The 20,250-nt window shown below is 40.8% G+C and overlaps 1 protein-coding gene and 1 long non-coding RNA gene across 6 annotated transcripts in view; both read right to left on the bottom strand.

Moving 5' to 3' along the window:
• Positions 1-1,587: 1,587 nt before the first annotated feature.
• Positions 1,588-3,446, bottom strand: LOC122865245. Its single transcript, XR_006375435.1, has 2 exons — positions 1,994-3,446; positions 1,588-1,899 (listed from the first exon to the last, which is right to left on the bottom strand). It is a non-coding gene; the product is annotated as an uncharacterized LOC122865245 (long non-coding RNA).
• Positions 3,447-19,780: 16,334 nt separating this feature from the next.
• slc27a6 (solute carrier family 27 member 6) overlaps positions 19,781-20,250 on the bottom strand; it is a 76,198-nt gene continuing 75,728 nt past the window's right edge. For all 5 annotated transcript variants that reach the window (XR_006375428.1, XR_006375431.1, XR_006375429.1 and 2 more), the window contains one exon: positions 19,781-19,914. The gene's annotated coding sequence lies outside the window, so the exon portion shown is untranslated. The remainder of the gene's footprint in view (positions 19,915-20,250) is intronic.

The following is a 20,250-nucleotide window of genomic DNA, read 5'->3' as shown; positions in this document are numbered from 1 at the left end:
GGGCTCCCATGATGGGGAGATGTGTTTACACTTATTGTCAGTTTGTTCCTCAATCCCTCTTCTGCCACACTCTCTCAACCCCAGCCCTACAGTCTTTCATGCATTGTTCAACTCATATGTACTTATCCATATGACTGTATACATATATATATATATATGACTGTAAGCACTCATGACGGGGCTGGTTTGCTGCTTCCTGATTTTTAATGATTACTTTAAGCAAGCTTGTATTTTTTGTTATTTATCATTCAAAATGTCTCCTTAATTCAGTGCTAACCAAATGTCATCAAACTCAGACAGTTTATGTTCTGTGTGTATTTTCATTATAACTGGTCAGGATCTAATTGATGCTGTGTTGCTGATCAGTTGATTAGTCTAACTGCAACAAGGTTTTTTTTTCTTGAGCTGTGAACTGTGCTGTCAATCTAAACCAAAAAACTTGGTTTTAGCTTGCTCTTTTTGGGCAATAAACATTTTGTAGAAGTTGTTGTCTCAGTGACTTTCTAAAGTCTTGTAGTACTCAGGGTATAGCCAGCTTTGGTGTTATGAATAACTGTACAATTAACACTAACCATATTATTGTATCTGTACACCATGTTTTTGTAAAAAGGACATATTTGTAAACGAGGGCTTGCCCTCTATGTTTTCCATGTGTAAATGAAGATTACTGCTACTCAATTTCAGTTTATAAAAATGAAAAACAGGTACATACAGGTGTATTGACTCTACAATACAGCTTTCCCACAATGAGTTATAGCCATGTTTTCTGCCATTGTCACAGTAGTTATTCAGTTATTCACAGCAAATTAGTAAGAGTAAATTACTTAATAAATTAATTATTATAAAATGATTTTACAGTCATAATTGGCCAGACATAGTGTGCCACATAGTTTTTTTTTACATGAAATACACTCTCATCCAGGCCTGTGTAGATTAATAACTTTTTCTCTCTTCCCATTGGCTGCTTTCAGTGTCAGTCGGTGACGTAATGTGGAAGCTGTATACCACGGAATGTTTGACTCCTGTTATTGCTAAAATATCTGAAATAAACATTTTACTCTTTCTTAACATATATTATCTAGATGCAGTGTAATTACTAGACACTCGGCTGCGCTTGATATTTGATGTATTTAGTAGATATATCTTTTTACGACCCTATTTACGTTTACAAGCCTACTTTGCTAACCGGCAGTTCTAGCAACCCAAAACCGGATTTCTACAATACTTGTTAAAATATAGATGAAGTGTAATTACTAATTTGGCTGTACTCGATATTTGATATATTTAGTAGATCTATTTAAGACCCTAACCAGATAACTACAACCGTGGTGCTGATTAACATGGCAGCGGCGGATGGCCGCCCACCAGTGAATCTGGTTCCGTCCAAGGTTTCTGCCTCTTAAAGGGAGTTTTTTCTTGCCACTGTCGCCAAATTCTTGCTCATGGTGGAATTTGTTGGGTCTCTGTAATTAATATTATAAAGAGTATGGTCTAGACCTGCTCTATTGGAAAAGTGCAATGAGATAACTTCTATTTGTCGTAGGACCGAACTGGGGACCCAGAAGCAGGACACACGGACAGAGCAGATAAAGGTTCGAACAGTTTTATTGTTGTGATTGTCAGGGAAAGATGCAGTATCCAGCGTTGTTCGTGGTCGTTCCGTGGACTCGACGGGACCAGGACGGAGGCTGAATGGCGGCTCTTTAAGCGGAGACGACGTAGACTGGTTCTGGGCTGGCTGGCATGGCGGGAGGCTGGGCTGACCTGGCGATGGGTCCGTGAAGCCTGGTACTGAAGTCCGGGAGTCGGAGGACAGGAGCGTTGTGACCGCTGGCGTGGAGTGGAAGTCTCGGGGATCCGGGGACTGACTGGAACGGTGATTACCGGCAGGGCGTAGATCTGTGACAGAGACAGACGAGGTTCCCATCAAGTTAAGTATTTAAGCACTTAAACAGTTTGCTTACGTGCAGAGGCTGTTTCACGTTGTGCATACACGGGTATGAAGACGATCTGGTGCTGGAAGTGTGGATGAGCCCAGTAGATAAACTGTTGTAATAGATGATGATGGAGAACAGGTGTGCCGGTAATCAACCGCAGCTGGGAGATCGGGGAGCCAGCCAGAACACAGACACACACTTACATAGACAACAACAGACAGGGGACAGCCAAGAAACAGAAGGGAGGGCAGATACAAAAGAGTACAAGAGGATCAGGGGGCATAGTGGCTAACTATGACAGTATTATGAATTGGCGCTATATAAATAAAATTGAATTTAATTGATTTGTATGAGGCTGTGTCATGCGAATAGAGGAACAGCAAAATTTTAAGAAAATAAATTGACTCTCTGGATTAGTATAAATAAAGGAAGAGAAACTAAAAACATCTTCTCCTCCCTTATTTGTCACACACACACACACATGCAAACAAACACACTCTTTCTTCTCTCACCCCCTGATGTGGTCTGAGATAAGGTTTGCCAGACACCTATCATAAAAGTTCTCAGTACATTCCTAAGTAAAAGGACTGTGCTATTCTTGCTTTGTAAATTAATGTGAATTAGCTATATAACTAATCAGTAATCCAGTTAACATTAATCAGCACGTTTCCTTGTATGTCTATTCCTTTATTATACAGATTCATAATGGCGATGATTGTAGCTATTATACTGTATAAAGCAAACTGTATTGCTTAACCTTATGCCACTTATTAGTAGTGTTAAAATGTGTGTTAAAGATAATGAAAAGTCTTAGATAATTGGTTGAATGATCTACTGAAATAGTTGTTGGTTGAATAATTTTCTACAACAGTAGATGTAGGTTGTAGTTGTGACAAGGCTTAATCTCTCTGTAAGCAAAAACAGATCCCCCATGTGTCTCAGTCCATCCTCAAGTGGCCCGTCTGATTTCCCAAAAAGAAATTTAACACTGGTCAGGTGCTCATTACATAAACTTAAATTCCCAATTCATGGTAAATCAGACAGGCTTCTTAATTAGGGTAAACTGAAATTTCAGTTCTCTTCTTAAAGTTGACAGTAAAAACAACAACAACAACTCAAACATAAACCCTGCAATGCCGTAAATGTTACATGTTTCCTAACACTGATGCATGTTTCAGGGTGTTGTGACACTGGCAGTGAAGGCACATGTTGCTTTTAAAACTACATGCAGTGTGTAACCATGATTGGCATCATGAAAGCCACTTCTTTGTAGCGTTCTTCTTGTCAAAATGGATGCGGCAGACACAGCACAAATTACTTTGATCTACCAAATGAAAAACAAAAATATTTTGGAGGTGAAGCCAGTTAAGTGAAATCAACATATTCAAAGCAATGACTCAAGGCAGCTTATTCAGTTAAAACTGCTGCCAAATGGAAATTGGGGTATTGCATGTCACTTCACCAGAACTGACACCAATCATCTCAGATCTTGCTGATGACATGTTTTTGGTAAAAATATTTGTTGTATCTAAAAGGTAACATTGGGAGGCTTCCGGTGACGTCACGGAGATGGTAAACGCTTGAAAGTTAAGCTCCGTCGGATAGTAGCAAAAATCCCGATTTATATAATCAATTCAGGTATAATCAGAGTTTGCAGAAATGAGTACGATAACAAGACACAAGAATGCTTCTAAAAATGACAATTCGAGAGAAAGAGACGAGAAAAAACGATCACCTAGCCCTGCCAGACATGCTAAAGCTAACCCGCGTGCTTCCGAACTTTCTGAAGTGATGGAAGAACTGAAATCGCTAAGAAAAGAAAACCAAGAGGGGCATAAACAAACGAAAATATCATTGACGAAATTAGAGACCTCGGTCGAGGACTTAAAAGGCCAAATAAATAGTTTGGAGAGCAGAATCGGGAGACGGAGGAACGGATAAATGTTGCTGAGGAAACTCAAATGCGGCACGAAAGAGCGCTCCGATATCTCCTGGAACGTGAGGCGGATCTTACAGGTAGATGTGAAGACCTGCAAAACAGACTTCGCCGGAACAATCTGCGAATATATCAAGTTCCCGAGGGCTGCGAAGGGGAAAACACAGCGGAGTTTGTTAAGGAGCTGCTCGTCTCAGTTTTACAGCTACCTCCGGACATGGATATAAAGATTGAAAGAGCACACAGGGCCCTTGCAGCCAAACCAAAAAACTCTACCGCACCTCCGAGATCGATAATTGTGAGATTCCTGGACTATGCGGTTAAGGATGTGATCTTAAGACAAGCCTGGTCACAAAAAGAAGTCGTTTACAACACAAAACGGATCTACTTTGACAATGACTATTCGCCTGGGCTGCAGAGGAAAAGAGCACAGGTGCGAGATGTAATGAAACAGCTCAAGATGAAGAATGTGAAAGCGCAGTGCATCTACCGGCACAGATAAGGATCTACCTGGGGACGGGAATAAAACTTTCCCTACCCTGATGGATGCTGCACTACCGCTGCGGGACCTGGGAATCAAAGTTCGAGTGGATGAACGGGACCGACAAGTAAGAGAAATATCGAGGGCTAGATGGTCAGTGCAAGGTCAAGGTGGACGTGAATTGAGCACAGCGTTGTCCGATGCGGATCTTCAAGCATTTTTGCAGAAGGAATGAACAGTTTAAAAGGTGTAAGTAGTACATTTAAACTAGATATATTTGCTTCAGAATGTGAGTAAACTCTGGTTAAATTATAGAAGAGAGTGGCATTTTGCTGAGATTCGTATGTTTAAGTAACTTTTCCCCTCTCTTCTTCATTCTTGGGATAATAAGTGTTTTGTTTCTAATTTGACGGATACTTGCTGGTATTTTGAATTTTGAGTGGAAATCACTCCTGGGCGGCCCTGTTTTAAAACAGAATGGCCGCATGCGCTCGGTGCATTTTTGGTACCCCAGGAGTCAACGTCACAATTCCCTGCCCCTGTTACATCGGGATTTGGCCTGTGAGATGACAACTTGGCCGAATGGATGTGTGGGAGTCTTGTTCATGTATATAGTTCATGTTTTAGTTTCTTTATACCTTAAATATCTGCCCTGACAGCTGTTTTATTTTATTATTTTCTAATTTTTATTTTTCTTTATACCACTGGAACATGATGGTTACTAACATATACAACATCAAACAATGGAGAATTTAATCTGTGTCAGTTATAATGTAAAAGGTCTGAGCAGCCCAATTAAAAGAAAGAAAATATTTAGTCAGCTTAAAAAATGCAATGCTCCATTGCATTGCTTCAAGAGACCCACCTGTCTGATGGGGAACATTTAAAGCTGAGAAGGGAATGGGTGGACCAAGTTGTCAGTGCCTCATACAACAAGGGGAAGAGGAGAGGTGTTGCAGTCATGTTTGCCAAGTCAGTCTTTTTTAATGTGGAGCAAGTATACAAAGATAAAGAGGGGAGATATGTCATGGTAGTTGGTACAATTTCAGGCAAAAAAATCACGATTCTCAATCTCTATGCACCTAATGAAGACTATCCACAATTTTTTAAGACTGTTTTCTCTCTGTTGGCACAGAAGGGCGAAGGAATGTATCTAATTGGTGGGGACTTTAACTGTGTATTAGATAGACATGTGGATAGGTTACCAGCAGATAGGGGACCACAGTCAAAAAAAGTAAAAGCTCTATTAGGAATAATGAGAGAATGAGGTTTAGCAGATATCTGGCGTCATTTGCATCCGAAAGAGAAGGATTTTACTTTTATGTCACATGTACATGGCAGTTACTCTAGAATAGACCTCTTTTGTACTTCTAGAGCAGATCTACACAATATTACAGAATGTCATATAGATCCCATAACCATATCCGATCATGCTCCAGTTAGACTAAAACTTCAGTTAGATCAAGGTAAACAGTTTAAATACTGGAGATTAAATGTATCAATGATAAATGACTGCAAAGCCAAGGAAGAAATAAGACAACAATTGATTGAATACTTTGATATTAATGACAATGGACTGGTTACTCCATCTATTTTGTGGAGGGAGCCAAAGCAGTGATGAGAGGTAAAATAATAGAAATAACATCCAGGAATAAAAACTGAGATTAGTCAAACAAAACGAGATAGAGGATGTAATCAGAAAACTAGAAATTGAACATAAACAAACAGGTAAAATCGAAACTCTAGAATGTTTAAAACAGGAAAGAAAGAAATTGGATGATCTGCTCACATATAAAGCAGAAGGGGCACTCAGATTCGTGAGTAGAAAATATTATGAGATGAGTAATAAAGCAAGCAGGCTCCTAGCCTTCCAACCACGTAAGGCTCAAGCAAGCAGGGTAGTTCCAAAAATTAAACACCCAGATACGTTAATAATGCTAACACAACCAAACGATATAGTTAATGCATTTGAAGATTATTATAAAAATTATACGAAGGCCAGAAATTAATAAATAAGGAAGAAAAAGTTAAAGGCTTTCTGCGATCAATTGAATTAAATAAATTAACAGAAGAAGAAGCAAAGGAAATGACATCCCCTATCACAGAGGAGGAAATAAGAGAGATTATTGCAAAATTAAAAATAACAAATCACCTGGAGTGGATGGATTCCCCGGGGAATTTTATAAGATATTTGTAAATGAACTGGCTCCTAACTTAAGTAAGGTGTTTAACTATGCATTACAAAATGAAGACCTTCCGCACTCGTGGTCTGATGCTATTATTACCGTAATTCATAAAACTGGAAAAGACCCTACACAATGTATGTCTTACAGACCAATAAGTTTGCTTTGTCAGGATATGAAAATATTAACTTCAATACTAGCAAACAGAATTCAAAAACATATTAAAAAACTGGTTAAACCAGATCAAACTGGATTTATTAATGGACGTTATGGCATGAACAATATAAGAAAAGCTTTAAATATACAACAAATCGGAAAAGACAGTAAAACACCTCGATGCTTCTCAGCCTAGATGCTGAGAAAGCATTTGATAGGGTGGATTGGGTGTTTCTGGAGCAGACTCTTAATTATATGGGATTTCATGATAATTTTGTTAAATGGGTAAAGACTTTTTACAAAAATCCCAAGTCAAGAGTTCGAGTTAATGGTCATTGCTCAGAGTTTTTTAATTTAGGCAGGGGAACTCGCCAGGGAGATGCGATGTCCCCAGTCTTATTTGCTCTTAGCATTGAGCCACTAGCGGAGTTAATAAGGAGCAACCCCAGAATACATGGGATAAAAGATAAAGGAGGAAAAGATCACAAAATATCGCTATACGCAGATGATGTACTACTATTCATTGATAACCCCCTCTCATCAATCCCAGCCCTTCTAGAGAGCCTTAGAGATTATGGCTCAGTTTCCGGATATAAGGTAAATTCTGAGAAATCTGAGGCAATGATGATATCAGGACATTGGCCCACACAGTTAGATAATGAGGTATCTTTTAGATGGTCTAGTCAGGGCTTCAGATACTTGGGTGTCATCCTTACACCTATGGCATCACGTTTATACCTAGCTAATTACACACGGCTTTTTGAGATGATAAAAAAAGACTTGGCAGGATGGGAAATACTACCTCTCTCCATGTTCGGTAGGATAGAAACAGTGAAAATGAACATATTGCCGAGACTTCTGTTCTTATTTCAATCCCTACCAGTCTGGGTCCCGCTCTCAGCATTTAACAAACTAGAAAAAATGATCTCGAAATTTATCTGGCAAAACAAAAGACCAAGAATAAGACTTAAAATAATTATGTCAAATAAAGATGGGGGGGGTTTGAACCTTCCTAATCTTAGATACTATTATTGGGCTGCTCAGCTAAGGGCTATGACTGCTTGGCTTGGTAATGATAAAGAAGCAGAATGGGTTAATATTGAACAGAATTCACTTCCTGGAGTTTCTCTGACAGTTCTGCCATTCATGGACTTGCAGGCACAGAAAAAAGTGAAAATAACAAATGTATGGATACAGCATACTGTTAAAATCTGGTCCACCATACAAAAGAAGTTTAGAGGAATAATAGCCCTATCACGTGCAATACCCATTAAAGGTAACCCAGATTTTCTTCCTTCTATATGGGATGATGTTTTTAGTAGATGGGAAGAGAATGGTTTAAAGATAGTTAATCAATTTTTTGATGGGGAGACCATAAGATCCTTTTCTCAATTATGCAATAGGTTTTCGCTGAAATCTAATGACTTCTTTAGATATTTACAACTACAACATTATATCACAAATTATAAACATTGGGACATAATCAAAAGAACTCCAATAAATGTTGAAAAATATTTTATCAATATTATTGAACATGGTCTACCTACTAAAAATCATATAGCACATATTTATAGGAAGTTAATGCAGGACCAATCTGATGACACGTTTCATATCAAAAGAAACTGGGAATTAGAGTTAAATACTGTAATAGAGGATGAGATGTGGATAAATATATGTGCTGGCTGTCATAAGGGTACAAGTAGTCAAATGTGGAAGGAATTTGATTGGAAAATGAAAATGAGATTTTTCAGAGCCCCACTGGTGGTTGCCAAATTTGACAGTACATCGCCGTTATCGCAGTGCTGGAGAGAATGTGGAATGGTGGGGGACTATGTGCATATATTCTGGGAATGCCCCAAAGTACTATTGTACTGGCAGGGGATTAATAGGGAAATTAGTAAAATTTTGGGAAGAGACATACCAATGCTCCCAGTTTTCTGTTTGCTTGATGGTTTCCCCTCAGATCAGTTTAATAAATCCCACTTATTTGTATTACATATATTATTAATGGTAGCTAGGAAGATAATCACTGTGAACTGGATGAAGGCGCGTGAACCTACTATGACAGAGTGGATACAAAGACTGAAACAGGTATATATATTTGAGAAAATGACTGCAGACTTGCAGGTAAAATCTGACTCTTTTCGACAGAAGTGGGCACTCATTGAAACGTATTTGCTCAAAGGAAATAGTTTTAACATATACTAATACATCAATGTTTAAACCATGCAGGTAATCTACCGATATGTGGTGCATTTACCGAACTGCTGTCAGGAATTTTTTTTTTTTTTTTTTTGCTTCTTCCCCAATGTTTATTTACTCTTTGTGTTTCATGTATTCATATTGTATGTAAAAGTTATGTAACTGTTTTGTTTTAAAAAAAAAAAAAAAGGTTCAATAAATACACAGTTCAAAAAAAAAAATAAAAGGTAACATTGGTTGTATTTGTTTAAAATGTCATCCCTTCTAGGGACTACATTACTACTAGGAAAAACAATTAACTGAGACACACAAGCCTCATAATGCGTAGTTTTTATATACATTAGTGTTATCCTTAATACTATTACATATATATTATTGAATTAATCTGTGCTAAGGCCAGCCATTTTGATTTCTGATATTCATTTAACTCTCAGTAATTTTCAGACTAAGACCTTTGGCACAAGTAATGATTAAGGCACAAGGAATCCAAACAGCCAAACGTCCCACATTAAGCTTCTGAGCCCCACAGTTTGAATATTTCACAGGACAGTAGCAGGACAGTAGCAAATATAATTTCACTATTTTCACTATTTTCACTAGGTTTATTATTTGTTATTAATTGAAAAAGCCTTAACTCACCACTGACTTATACAGTCAGGTATGTTGGCCTGCTCTACACTGGTACATATTAATTTATAAAGCAATTCTTGGCATGCTGCCCTCCTATCTCTGTGTTTAAATTTCAAAGAAAACTAGTTTTTAAGCCAAGTTTTCTACGTTACACTGTTTTCCTGGCCATTGTTTTACCTATATGTTTTAACTTGGTAAAAGTTTTCAGTCATCGCATGTATGGATCTTAAGTGATTTTAAGCTGGCCACAACTCGACGTGGTTTACTGGACTGTCTCCACTGCTGCTAGCTTAGCTAAGTTTGTTTTTAGCCCGGCGGCTAGGCTAACCGGTCGCTTTTACTAAGGATTTTAAGCTCATTAGCACTTTTATGGACTTTACTGTGGATTTTTAGCTTTGAAGTACTCTCACGGACTAACTGCAAACCTGATGGCTGAGTGTGGATCTTGTCACCTTACCGTCTCAAAGCTGAAGAAAAGTATTGCCTGTCTGGAAGCCAAGCTCAGAAAAAAAGACAAGCTCATCCTGGAGTTCTCCACTGTCTCCTCGGCCCAGGCAAAACACCTCACAGTCGTCAGCTCCTCTGGCTGCGCAAGCTGGAATGCAACCATCCCTTCTCACTCCCCTGACTGCTCCACTCCAGCACTGGACAATGATCCCACTCTTCCGTGGCTCAGCTCCATCATCACTGGCGCCCCAGAGCATGAAGCCATTTCAGCTAAGCCTGAAGATTCGTGGCTCCTCATGGGTGCAAACCCAAAGCAATGGCCATTTCTACTCCTTGTCGAGCCCCAGTGGATGCACAGTCACTCGTCAGCAGGGGTGGTGAGAAGGCTCCGGTGAGTTCGGCTCCACGTCAATCAGAGCACTGGACTGTAGCCTGTAAGGAGAGACATGGTGCAAAGCGCCTGCCTCCTCCACCTTGACATCGAGACCTCCCGCTGGCCAACAGGTTTGACACCCTGGCAACAACTATCCCAGGGACAGCTGATATAACTCAGTGGTCTCCACGATCACCGACTCTGCCTCCTCTCATCCCCCCAACTATGCTGATAGTTGGAGATTCCATAGTAAGGAATATCCGCTTCGTTAATGCGGTCACACACTGCTTTCCCGGAGCTATGACCCCGACATACTCGAAAAGCTCCCTGGACTTCTAGCTGCACTCCCAACAACTATCATGAAAATCATAGTCCATGTCAGCACCAATGACACTGCCAGTCAGCAGTTGGAGCTGACGAAACCAGACTTCATCCGCCTCTTTGACCTGCTCAACAGCACCGGAAAGCATGCTTTCATTTCGGGTCCAATTCCTACACTGGGTCATAGAATTGGCAGTTTTAGCAGGATTCTCAGCCTTCATACCTGGCTCCAGTCTGTCTGTAGTACCCATGACGTTGCTTTTATTCACAATTTTAACTTATTCTGGGATCGTTCTTCCTTGTTTGCACAAGATGGTTTTCAACCAAACAAGTCAGGTAGCCGCATGCTGGTGGCTAACCTGCAGCACGCTGTGCTGTCCTCCTAACGTAGTTGACCATTTACATCACCTGTTTCCCCTCTCTCTTCTTCTTTCTCTTCTCTGCCCACCAAAAACATCCACGCACCCTCTGCTGTCACTACCTCCCCCTTGTGGACGTATCATAGTGCTGCTATTTGGAGCCCAGATCCCTCTAGTGCTACTTTTAAAATTCCTGTGGTAATTTCGGATAGGTCCTAAATACGAAACAGACACAGCCAACACAGCAATAATAATAATTTAATAAAGATCCAAGCCAGAACCCTATCTCCACTCTCAACCTCAAATCTGAACAGCACAGACTTTTTAAGATGGCTCTTCTCAATGTAAGATCCCTCTCTAACAAAATGTTTATTTTAAATGATTTTATCTCTTCTACTGATTTAGATTTTATGTTCTTAACAGAATCCTGGTTACGTCCTGGTGATCACAGTCAGCTGGCTGAATTGTGCCCTCCAGATTATGACTGCTTTAGCTGGCATAGGGTTTGTGGTCAAGGTGGGGGCCTTGTTACTGTCTATAGGAAGCATTGTGTGAGTGTGACCTCATAGCTTGCAATGATTTTTCCTCCTTTGAAGTGCTCATGTTTAAACTTTACTTTGTGGCTATGAAAGAGTTATTGCTCCTTTTATAATAGGAAGGTGAAGGATGCAAGAACACTTCATTTCTCTGCACTTATTTCTGCCCATCAGCACAACCTAAGATTCCTGTTTAAGACTGTGGATCAGTTAGTTAACCCAGCTTCTCCTTGTGCCCCTGCTGATTGTGATACTGATTAATCATTAATCATTAATAAGATCTGATATCACCCCTAATCCTGCCTTTTTAGATGTGGATCACCCACTCAGGGATTCTTTGAGCAATTTTTCTGCTGTTACTATGCCTGAACTCACAGACATCATGTCTCTTATGAGAGTATCCTCCAGCCCTCTGGACAAAATCCCAACTAGGTTTTTATTGGAAGTTATGGATTGTATTGCGCCCCTTTTACAAATTATTTTTAACAGCTCGCTGTTCACTGGCTGCGTCCCAGATTACTTTAAAACTGCTTGTGTCCAGCTTGATCCCACCCTCCTGGATAACTATTGTCCAATCTCTAAACTGCCTTTTATTTCCAAGATTCTTGAAAAACTTGTATCCAAACAGCTTCTTGCTGCTGTGGAAAACAATAATACCTTTGAAAAGTTCCAATCTGGTTTTCGTCAATACCACAGCACTGAGACAGCCCTTCTCAAAGTCACTAATGACCTTTTAATGAATGCAGACGCAGGCATGTGTTCAATTCTTGTGCTGCTGGACTTAGGCTGCCTTTGACACAATTGATCATGGCATTCTTTTAGATAGACTGAGGCACTGGTTGGGAATATCTGGCACTGCACTTGACTGGTTCTCACCTTATCTGTCCAATAGGAAATTCTGTGTCAGCATTAATAACTTCATGTCATCCTTTTACCATATGAAGTACGGTGTGCCCCAAGGTTAAATTCTGGGACCAATACTGTTCTCCTCATACATGCTTCCCTTGGGTGATGTCATCCACAGACATGGGATTTCTTTTCATTGCTATGCAGATGACACTCTGTTGTACTTCCCTGTCAAGCCCACTGACCTTAGTACGCTGAGTTCTCTGCAGGACTGCCTGTCTGACATAAAAAACTGGATGTCGATAAATTTTCTTCAGCTCAACTCAAATAAAACTGAAATCCTTGTTACTGGGCCCCAACACATCACTAAACAAATACTGCCATCTACTGGTAAGCTGTCACAACATATCAAGCCTGTTGCAAGAAATCTTGGTGTCCTGTTTGATAGCAATTTATGTTTTGAGCAACATATCACCAAGCTTGTCCAATCACGTATCTATCACCTCAGAAACATTGCAAATATCCGATCTATTTGAAATCTTACTGATGCAGAAACTGTTGTACTTGCTTTTATCTCCTCACGCCTCGATTATTGTAACAGCCTGTTCACTTGTCTTAATCAAAAAACTTTAACACAACTGCAGACTGTACAGAACTCAGCTGCTAGGCTATTAACCAGGACCAAGAAGTATGACCACATCACACCTGTTTTAGCCTCTTTACATTGGCTCCCTGTTTGTTTTAGGATTGATTTTAAGATCTTGCTGATTACTTTTAAGGCTCTTCATGGCCTGGCTCCAGATTTTATTTTAGACCTTGTAATCCCTTATGAACCTTCACGTAGTTTGAGATCTTCGGGCAGGGGTCTTCTGCCTGTTCCTGAGTCCAGGATGAAAACTAAGGGGGACAGAGCTTTTGCCATCAGGGCCCCAAGGCTCTGGAACAAAGAAGAAATTAGGTTGTCTGAGTCTGTGTCTTTGTTTAAGTCTCTTCTCAAAACACATTTTTATCTGAAAGCATTTCCTGATTTTACCTGAACTGGCTGTTTATTTTATTACTTTTGTATATTTTATGTATTTTATTTCTTTATATTTCATCATTCACTGTGGTATTTTATTTCTCTTGTTGTGAAGTACTTTGTACTTTGTTTTGTGTGCTCTATAAATAAAGTTTTATTATTATTATTATTATTATTACATTAGTGGCTGTGTCTGAGGACTCTTCTTCCATCTGCAGCACATCTAAAGTACATAACACAATAACATTTTTCTTAATACAAATTTGTAATATAATTTGTCAGCATTTATACTGTCAATGGTTATAGTAAATGATTGATCGGAAATAGCATAGCAATAGCAATAGCATTATTGGCATCTAAATCTCAACCAAAGTGTAAAATGATACCAAGCTTATAAAAGCTGTTTACTGTCACTGTGCTATCATTTGTAATTTTCAAACAAGCGGGTCATCCACCAATCGGAAAGTCAGCGGTTCAATCCCACATGTCGAAGTGTCCTTGGGCAAGACCCCAAATTGCTCCCGAGGGCTGTGCTTGTGGGCTGTGAATGTGTGTGAATGCTTAGTTACTTTCATAGTTACTTTGATGATGAAATGATCACTGGGTGAATGAGATATGTAGTTGAAGTGATTTAAGTAGTCAGAAAGGCGCTATATAAGTACAGTCCATTTACCATTCAACTAAACACTTATTGGATATTCTGGAGAGCTGCCTTAGAAAATGTGTTCCACTATAATCATGAAAACACCAACTGAGGAATAGTGCCCCACAAAGTGTTAAAATGCAATAAAGCTGTTCTGGATGTTTGCAATGGCCCAGCACTCACATGTAGGTCTGTGTTATTTTTTAACACAGGCCTACAAGTGTTACCTGGTTCTTTTCCACTCCAACCCAAATAGCTTGTTAATATCACTTACTTATTTCAAATGGCTTTTAATTGGGCCCTTCCATAAAAGGGTATTGTCACAGTTTGACAATTCTGACTTCCCCTCCTGTTGATAGCCAGTGTACAGGCTATAAACATGTAATTTTGTTAAGGTGTCATTATCTTATGATTGATGGGCACATTAGAAAAATAATTTATTAATTCAATAATAATGCCACTGATTCATGGAGGCATATTAGGTTATCAAGATACAAGTCTAAGCCATTTCTTTACATTGGTCTATAAATGTGCTAGAAAATATGCTTTCTATTTTTTTGATCCTACACTTTTTTTAAACAGTATATTGACTTGATATTTGGTACTGGATGTTTCTGCTGAGGAGCAAATGTAACAACGGACAACAACAACGACTATTTATTTCATAACTGTATTATGTATCTTTGCACTATTATGAGCCTGAGTCCATTTGTGTGGATTTTCATATAACCAATATCACCTTTGAAATGCAGTGCAAAGTTGTTCACTGTATGTGTTGAGTCAAGAAGTCAGTTGCTCCTTTGCTGCTCAGTTCATACACCTCTAAGCTGGACTTTTGGTGGTCAAATGGCAAAATGGCCATTTCCACACCCAAAGCCTCAACCTTAGATATCTTCACAATATTTAGGTAAACAAGACCTACATTTAAAAATCCAACACACGCTGAAGAAACAACTCATAACAGACCATTGTCAAAGGTGAAAATATTGTGAGAAATCAGTGACATTTACATTAACTATACACTAGCTATGTTTACGTGGAGGCTAATATTCCACTAATATTTGGACTTATAGCCATATCTGACTACTAATGCATACAGACTACGTGTGGTCTTACTGAGCATTTTCTTTCATGTAGGGTAGATGTTGCAATGAAGCATGTCATGGTACAGCTGTACCATTCCTGTACCATTTGTTTGTCCCCTGTTGGCTCTCTTTCTGTGTTGTGTGTGTGTGTGCTGGTGGAACACGGCCTCCAAGGAACCTCCAATCAGGAACTGACACACCTGCTAATTTTCTTCTTTGAGGACACTCCTGCCAGAGGAGAGTGTCTGAAACAGTTTGTTTCCAGGGTGGGAGGGATCAGCCACAATCTGGAGGCTTACAGGTCCTGGAGGGAAGGTAGATGGCAGCCAATCACCTTCTCTGCGGAGCAAATGATACGCTGCAGTCTGCCCTTGTCCTTGGCAGTGGCAGCAGAGTACCAGATGGTAATGGAGGAGGTGAGGATGGACTCAATGATGGCGGTGTGAGGACGAGAAAGCACAAAACTACGGGAGAGAGAAGATGTCAAGTTAGTAACGTGCATTAATAGGAAAAGAATGCGAACAGATGGAGATTGAGAGGAGGAGAGAGGAGAGCGGTGCATCATGGGAAGTCTCCCAGCAGTCTAGGGCTATAGCAGCATAACTAAGGGATGGTTCAGGACTCACCTGAGCCACCCCTAAGTTTAAGCTTTACCAAAGAGGAAACTCTTAAATGTGGAGATGGTGTCTGCCACCCAAACCCAAACTGGGATCTGGTTCCACAGGAGAGGAGCTTGATAGCTGAAGGCTCTGGCTCCTATTCTACTTTTGGAGAGTCTAGGAACCACAAGTAACCCTGCATTCTGGGAGCGCAGTGTTCTAGTGGGGTAATAAGGTAATAGGAGCTCTTTAAGACACGATGGGGCCTGACCATTAAGAGTATAGTATTAAGAGTAATATTTGTAAAAACCAGGGAGGCTGGGTGACTGTCTGAAGGAAGCATAGCCCTAAGCAGAAGCCCAAGGTTCACCACCAACCTGTTTAGCTCCATTTCGAGAAACGTTGCGTAGCGACGCCAGCAATTATAGTCAAATGTATTCCTGGGATGAGAGCGGATGACACTGAATCCTATTTAAAACTGCTGCCTAAGAATAAGCGTAAATACAGTAAGATTGTTATTCACATTGGTGGTAATAACTCCTGATTACGCCAATCAGAGGTCACTATAATTAATTTGGTGTGTACATATGCAAAGACAATGTTGGTTTTCTCTAAGCCCCTGCCAAACCTGACCAGTGATGACATGTTTACCCGCATGTCTTCATTCCACCGCTGGCTGTCGAGGTGGTGTCCAGCAAATGATTTGGACATGCTGGACTAATTGGCAGACTTTCTGGGGAAGACCTGGTCTGATTAGAGACAACATTCATCCCACTTGGGATGGAGCAGCTCTCATTTCTAGATATCTGACCGAGTTTATTAGTGGACCAAAACCATAATAACCTAGAGTTGAGACCAGGAGCCAGAGTTGCATTCCTACACGCTTCTCTGCGCTTCCAGTTACCCACCCAAAATTCCTTAGCGAAGCGGTGTCTGCCCCCCAACCACTTAAATTAATGAAATCAAAAGTTAACAGAAGAGGAGTTATACACAAAAACCTAAACAAAGTTACCACCGCTGAAATAGCACAACAAAATAGGAGAATTAAATGTGGACTCTTAAACATTAGATCTCTGTCATCTAAAGCAGTTTCAGGTGAAACTAGCTATTAACAGATACTCAGGCAGATTCCCTGAGGGCAGGGCTTATGTAACTCAGAGTAGCTTAAATTTCCAGTTCCCGTCCAATTTTTTCACAATTGAGAATGACTTCCGGATGGGAGCCGAAACGTCTTGATTCTGAAAACAGTGTCCAGATGACTACGACTGAAACCTTTTCTACGATAGAACACTCCTGGACGAATGAGGGACTACACCGTCTTAATTTAATGTCAGATTATCATATTGACGTGTATGTTGATAATGATGTACTAATGAAGCCTTAGTACTGCGTCTATCTCATTATTAGATTCAATTGGCTTCTGTCAGAGAGTACATAAACCCACTCACTGTTTTAACCACACCCTCAACCTTGTTCTGGTATATGGCATTGAAACTGAACATTTAATCTTTCCACAGAATCCTTCATTATTGGTCCATTATTTAATAACTTTTGAACTCCTATTAATGGACTATATGCCATTAGGCAAAAACACCTACACTAGATGTCGATCTGCTAGTGCTGTAGCCATGCTGCTTCAGATCAATGATTGCTACAGCAATTAAATCATCTATGGGTCAGTGTAGTGTCAATTTCTTCGGAATAAAGAAACACTCAAGGCAATCACTTGTCTCTCTTTAGGTTTACTTCAAGCGTCTGCAGACAGACTCACAGCAGCAAAAACATACATCAGTATAATCTGCTGAGAGTCCATTTGTTCTTGCCATTACAATTCCTCCCTTTTTAGCATGAAAATCATCTTAAAATAATTGCTAATCAAAATAATTAAGAACAAACTTTAAGTAGGAAAGGAAAAATCAAACAACCAGACAAGTGGGGAAAACCTCAAGTGTCAGGGGAAGAAAAACCCCACATGTCCTTATCATTTAGCTCATCAAGCAAATTTCAATTCAATAGCCTGTCATTAGCAGTCATTATCATTATAACTGTATGCAAATAGAAATGAACAACAGAACTATTATTATTATTATTATTATTATTATTATTATAATAACTGTAACCATTAGGTAAATAGCTCTAGCAGTAATATATGAGCATGCATGAGCATTTTATTCTAAATTTGCATCATACTTCAAAATCCAGTGTGGTTACATGCAATTTTATTCTCCTCAAATCATATCATTGTCAAACGGTGGAATCCATTCAACACAGCTTGAGTTTGTATTGGCATATTCATATGCTGGCCCATAGATGATTTAATTGCTGTAGCAATCTTTGATCTGAAGCAGGGAATTACACAGCAGGTCAAAAGGAGGAAGAGCACAATAACTAGGGGCACGGGTGCCAACATTTTCATCAAGACATTCTTCCATCCGCCCATAGTCAGCCATGACCACATGTCCCATCCACACTCTGGGAGTCTAGGCTTTTCTCCTCATGCAGTAGGTCATTCAGGTGGGAAACAACATGAGTCATATTGTCTGTGATATCTGGAACATAGGTACAACAATCAGTCCCAATAATATGACAAACTCCTCCTTGACTAGCCAGCAAGTACAAAGCCATCCTGTTCTGCAGGGCCACGTTTTTGAACCCCTGCATGGTAGGCGTGAGTGGAAAACCCCACCTCTACCAGGGCTGTCAAGTTCCCAAGATCTATGGGCAGGTGGTCTTGTGTGCATTATTCACAGTCCCCCACCAGGTGAGGATGCCACTCATTCCTTTCTCCCCTGGGGACACTCTCGTAGTGGATCGCCGTGCTCTGTGTGGTAAGTAATAGTGAGCATAGTGGGTGTGAAAATGAGTGATGGTGGGTAGAATGTTCACAGATGTTATCAGCTTAGCAAGGTAGCATGTTGTCCACATACCCACACATGCTATCTTAGGGAACCAAATCCATCCTTCGTAGGCATCAGGACGATGGGATTGTCACTTCCTGGGCGGAGTAAGCTGGTGGTGTCAGTCAGATTCAGCTGAGCGATGTATGGCTGAGGTCCCCTGCATTCGCTTCAGCCTCCCTTGTTCCACTTGGTGCCGCATGTTGTAGTGACAATCTGTTTGCATGCTGAAGTCCCCAGGAAGTAGTCTCTAGATGTGTAGCACTGTCTGGTGAATCCAACCATACCGGCCTGGGATGTTGGATTGGTAGTCACGATGGGCCGATGAATCCCTTGCTGGGTTATTTGGCTCATGTTCCAAACCCTTGCTGTGGAGCCGTCGTAGTTGGTGATGCTGATGTTACATAGCTTGAGTGCAGCTCCCATGTCTCTCACTGTTCTGTCCTGCAGAGTAACCCCCCGAGTGAATGCCACCATGACTCCTAGGGTCTCTGAGACATTTAATAGCCTGGGTTTCACTGGGATGGAATCCCCCACCCCATGGGGGAGCTGCACACAGGCATAGCAGCTCTGGTTAGTCATGTTTCTGGCAGTAGTCAGTATAGTTGTATACCATGTGTTGTCTTCCAGCTGAGCTGTGATGTTGGGGAAGATGGATGCCACCTCCCTTTTGACCCCTCCTTCTTCTAGGGTTAGTTGCGATTCAAATATTTCCATTAGTGAGACTGATGACAGGACAATGATGACAGCGAGTAGCACCCCGTCTCTGTGGCCTCTCAGTCCGTCACCCCTCCATCGCCATCTTTCCCTGGTCTCAAGTGTCATCTTATCAGTTGTGTCACCTCTGCCTACCCCCTAATCAGTGTGCCTGTGATGTTGGTTCGGGAGGATAGCGGTTCTAGGTGGTCCCAGTGGAATTTCTAGGTGTGCTCAGAGAAATTCCCCCACGGGACCGCCACTCCCCTCCAATACCCCCTGAATGCACAAGGGGAGGAAGGTTTGGTTCACTCACTGATCTCGATTTCACTTGTCTGGTGATTGGCTGCTGGCCTCGGCTCGGGTACTCGTTTGCCATGGGTGGCGTGGATCCACGTAGCTCTCTCTACCATCTTTACAGCTGTTTCAGTGGTGAGCAATATCTGGTAGGGACCATTCCACCTGCGAGCCTGCCAGTTCTTTCGTCTGTGTTCTTTCACCACAATCCAATCACCAGGCTCCAAGTCATGCAGTTTCCTCTCTGCAGCCCTTGGAATGGCTTCCTTCACCTGTTTGTGAATATCAGAAAGCACAGAGGATAAGTTTGCGCAATAGCGTAGCATCTCATCCTCACATTGGCTGGTGTCAGGAAGTCGTCTTTTCACTGGCCCAATACCAGTGTTAATTGGTCTGCCAAATAGGATTTCAAAAGGGCTGAGACCCCCCCTGCTTCTTATCCTGGACCTCATGTACATCAGAACAATGGGCAGTGATTTTGTCCAGGGCAACCCTGTCTCATCACAACACTTAGCAAGCTTGTTTTTCAGAGAACTGTTCTCCCTCTCCATGGCTCCTGCATTGGCTGGGTGATAAGCACAATGATGTTTTAAATCAATACAAAGATA

The sequence above is a fragment of the Siniperca chuatsi genome, linkage group LG18, assembly GCF_020085105.1.
Source record: "Siniperca chuatsi isolate FFG_IHB_CAS linkage group LG18, ASM2008510v1, whole genome shotgun sequence".
Lineage (NCBI taxonomy): Eukaryota > Metazoa > Chordata > Actinopteri > Centrarchiformes > Sinipercidae > Siniperca > Siniperca chuatsi.
Note: the sequence above shows the minus strand (reverse complement) of the source record. Positions and strands in the feature narration are given on the sequence as shown.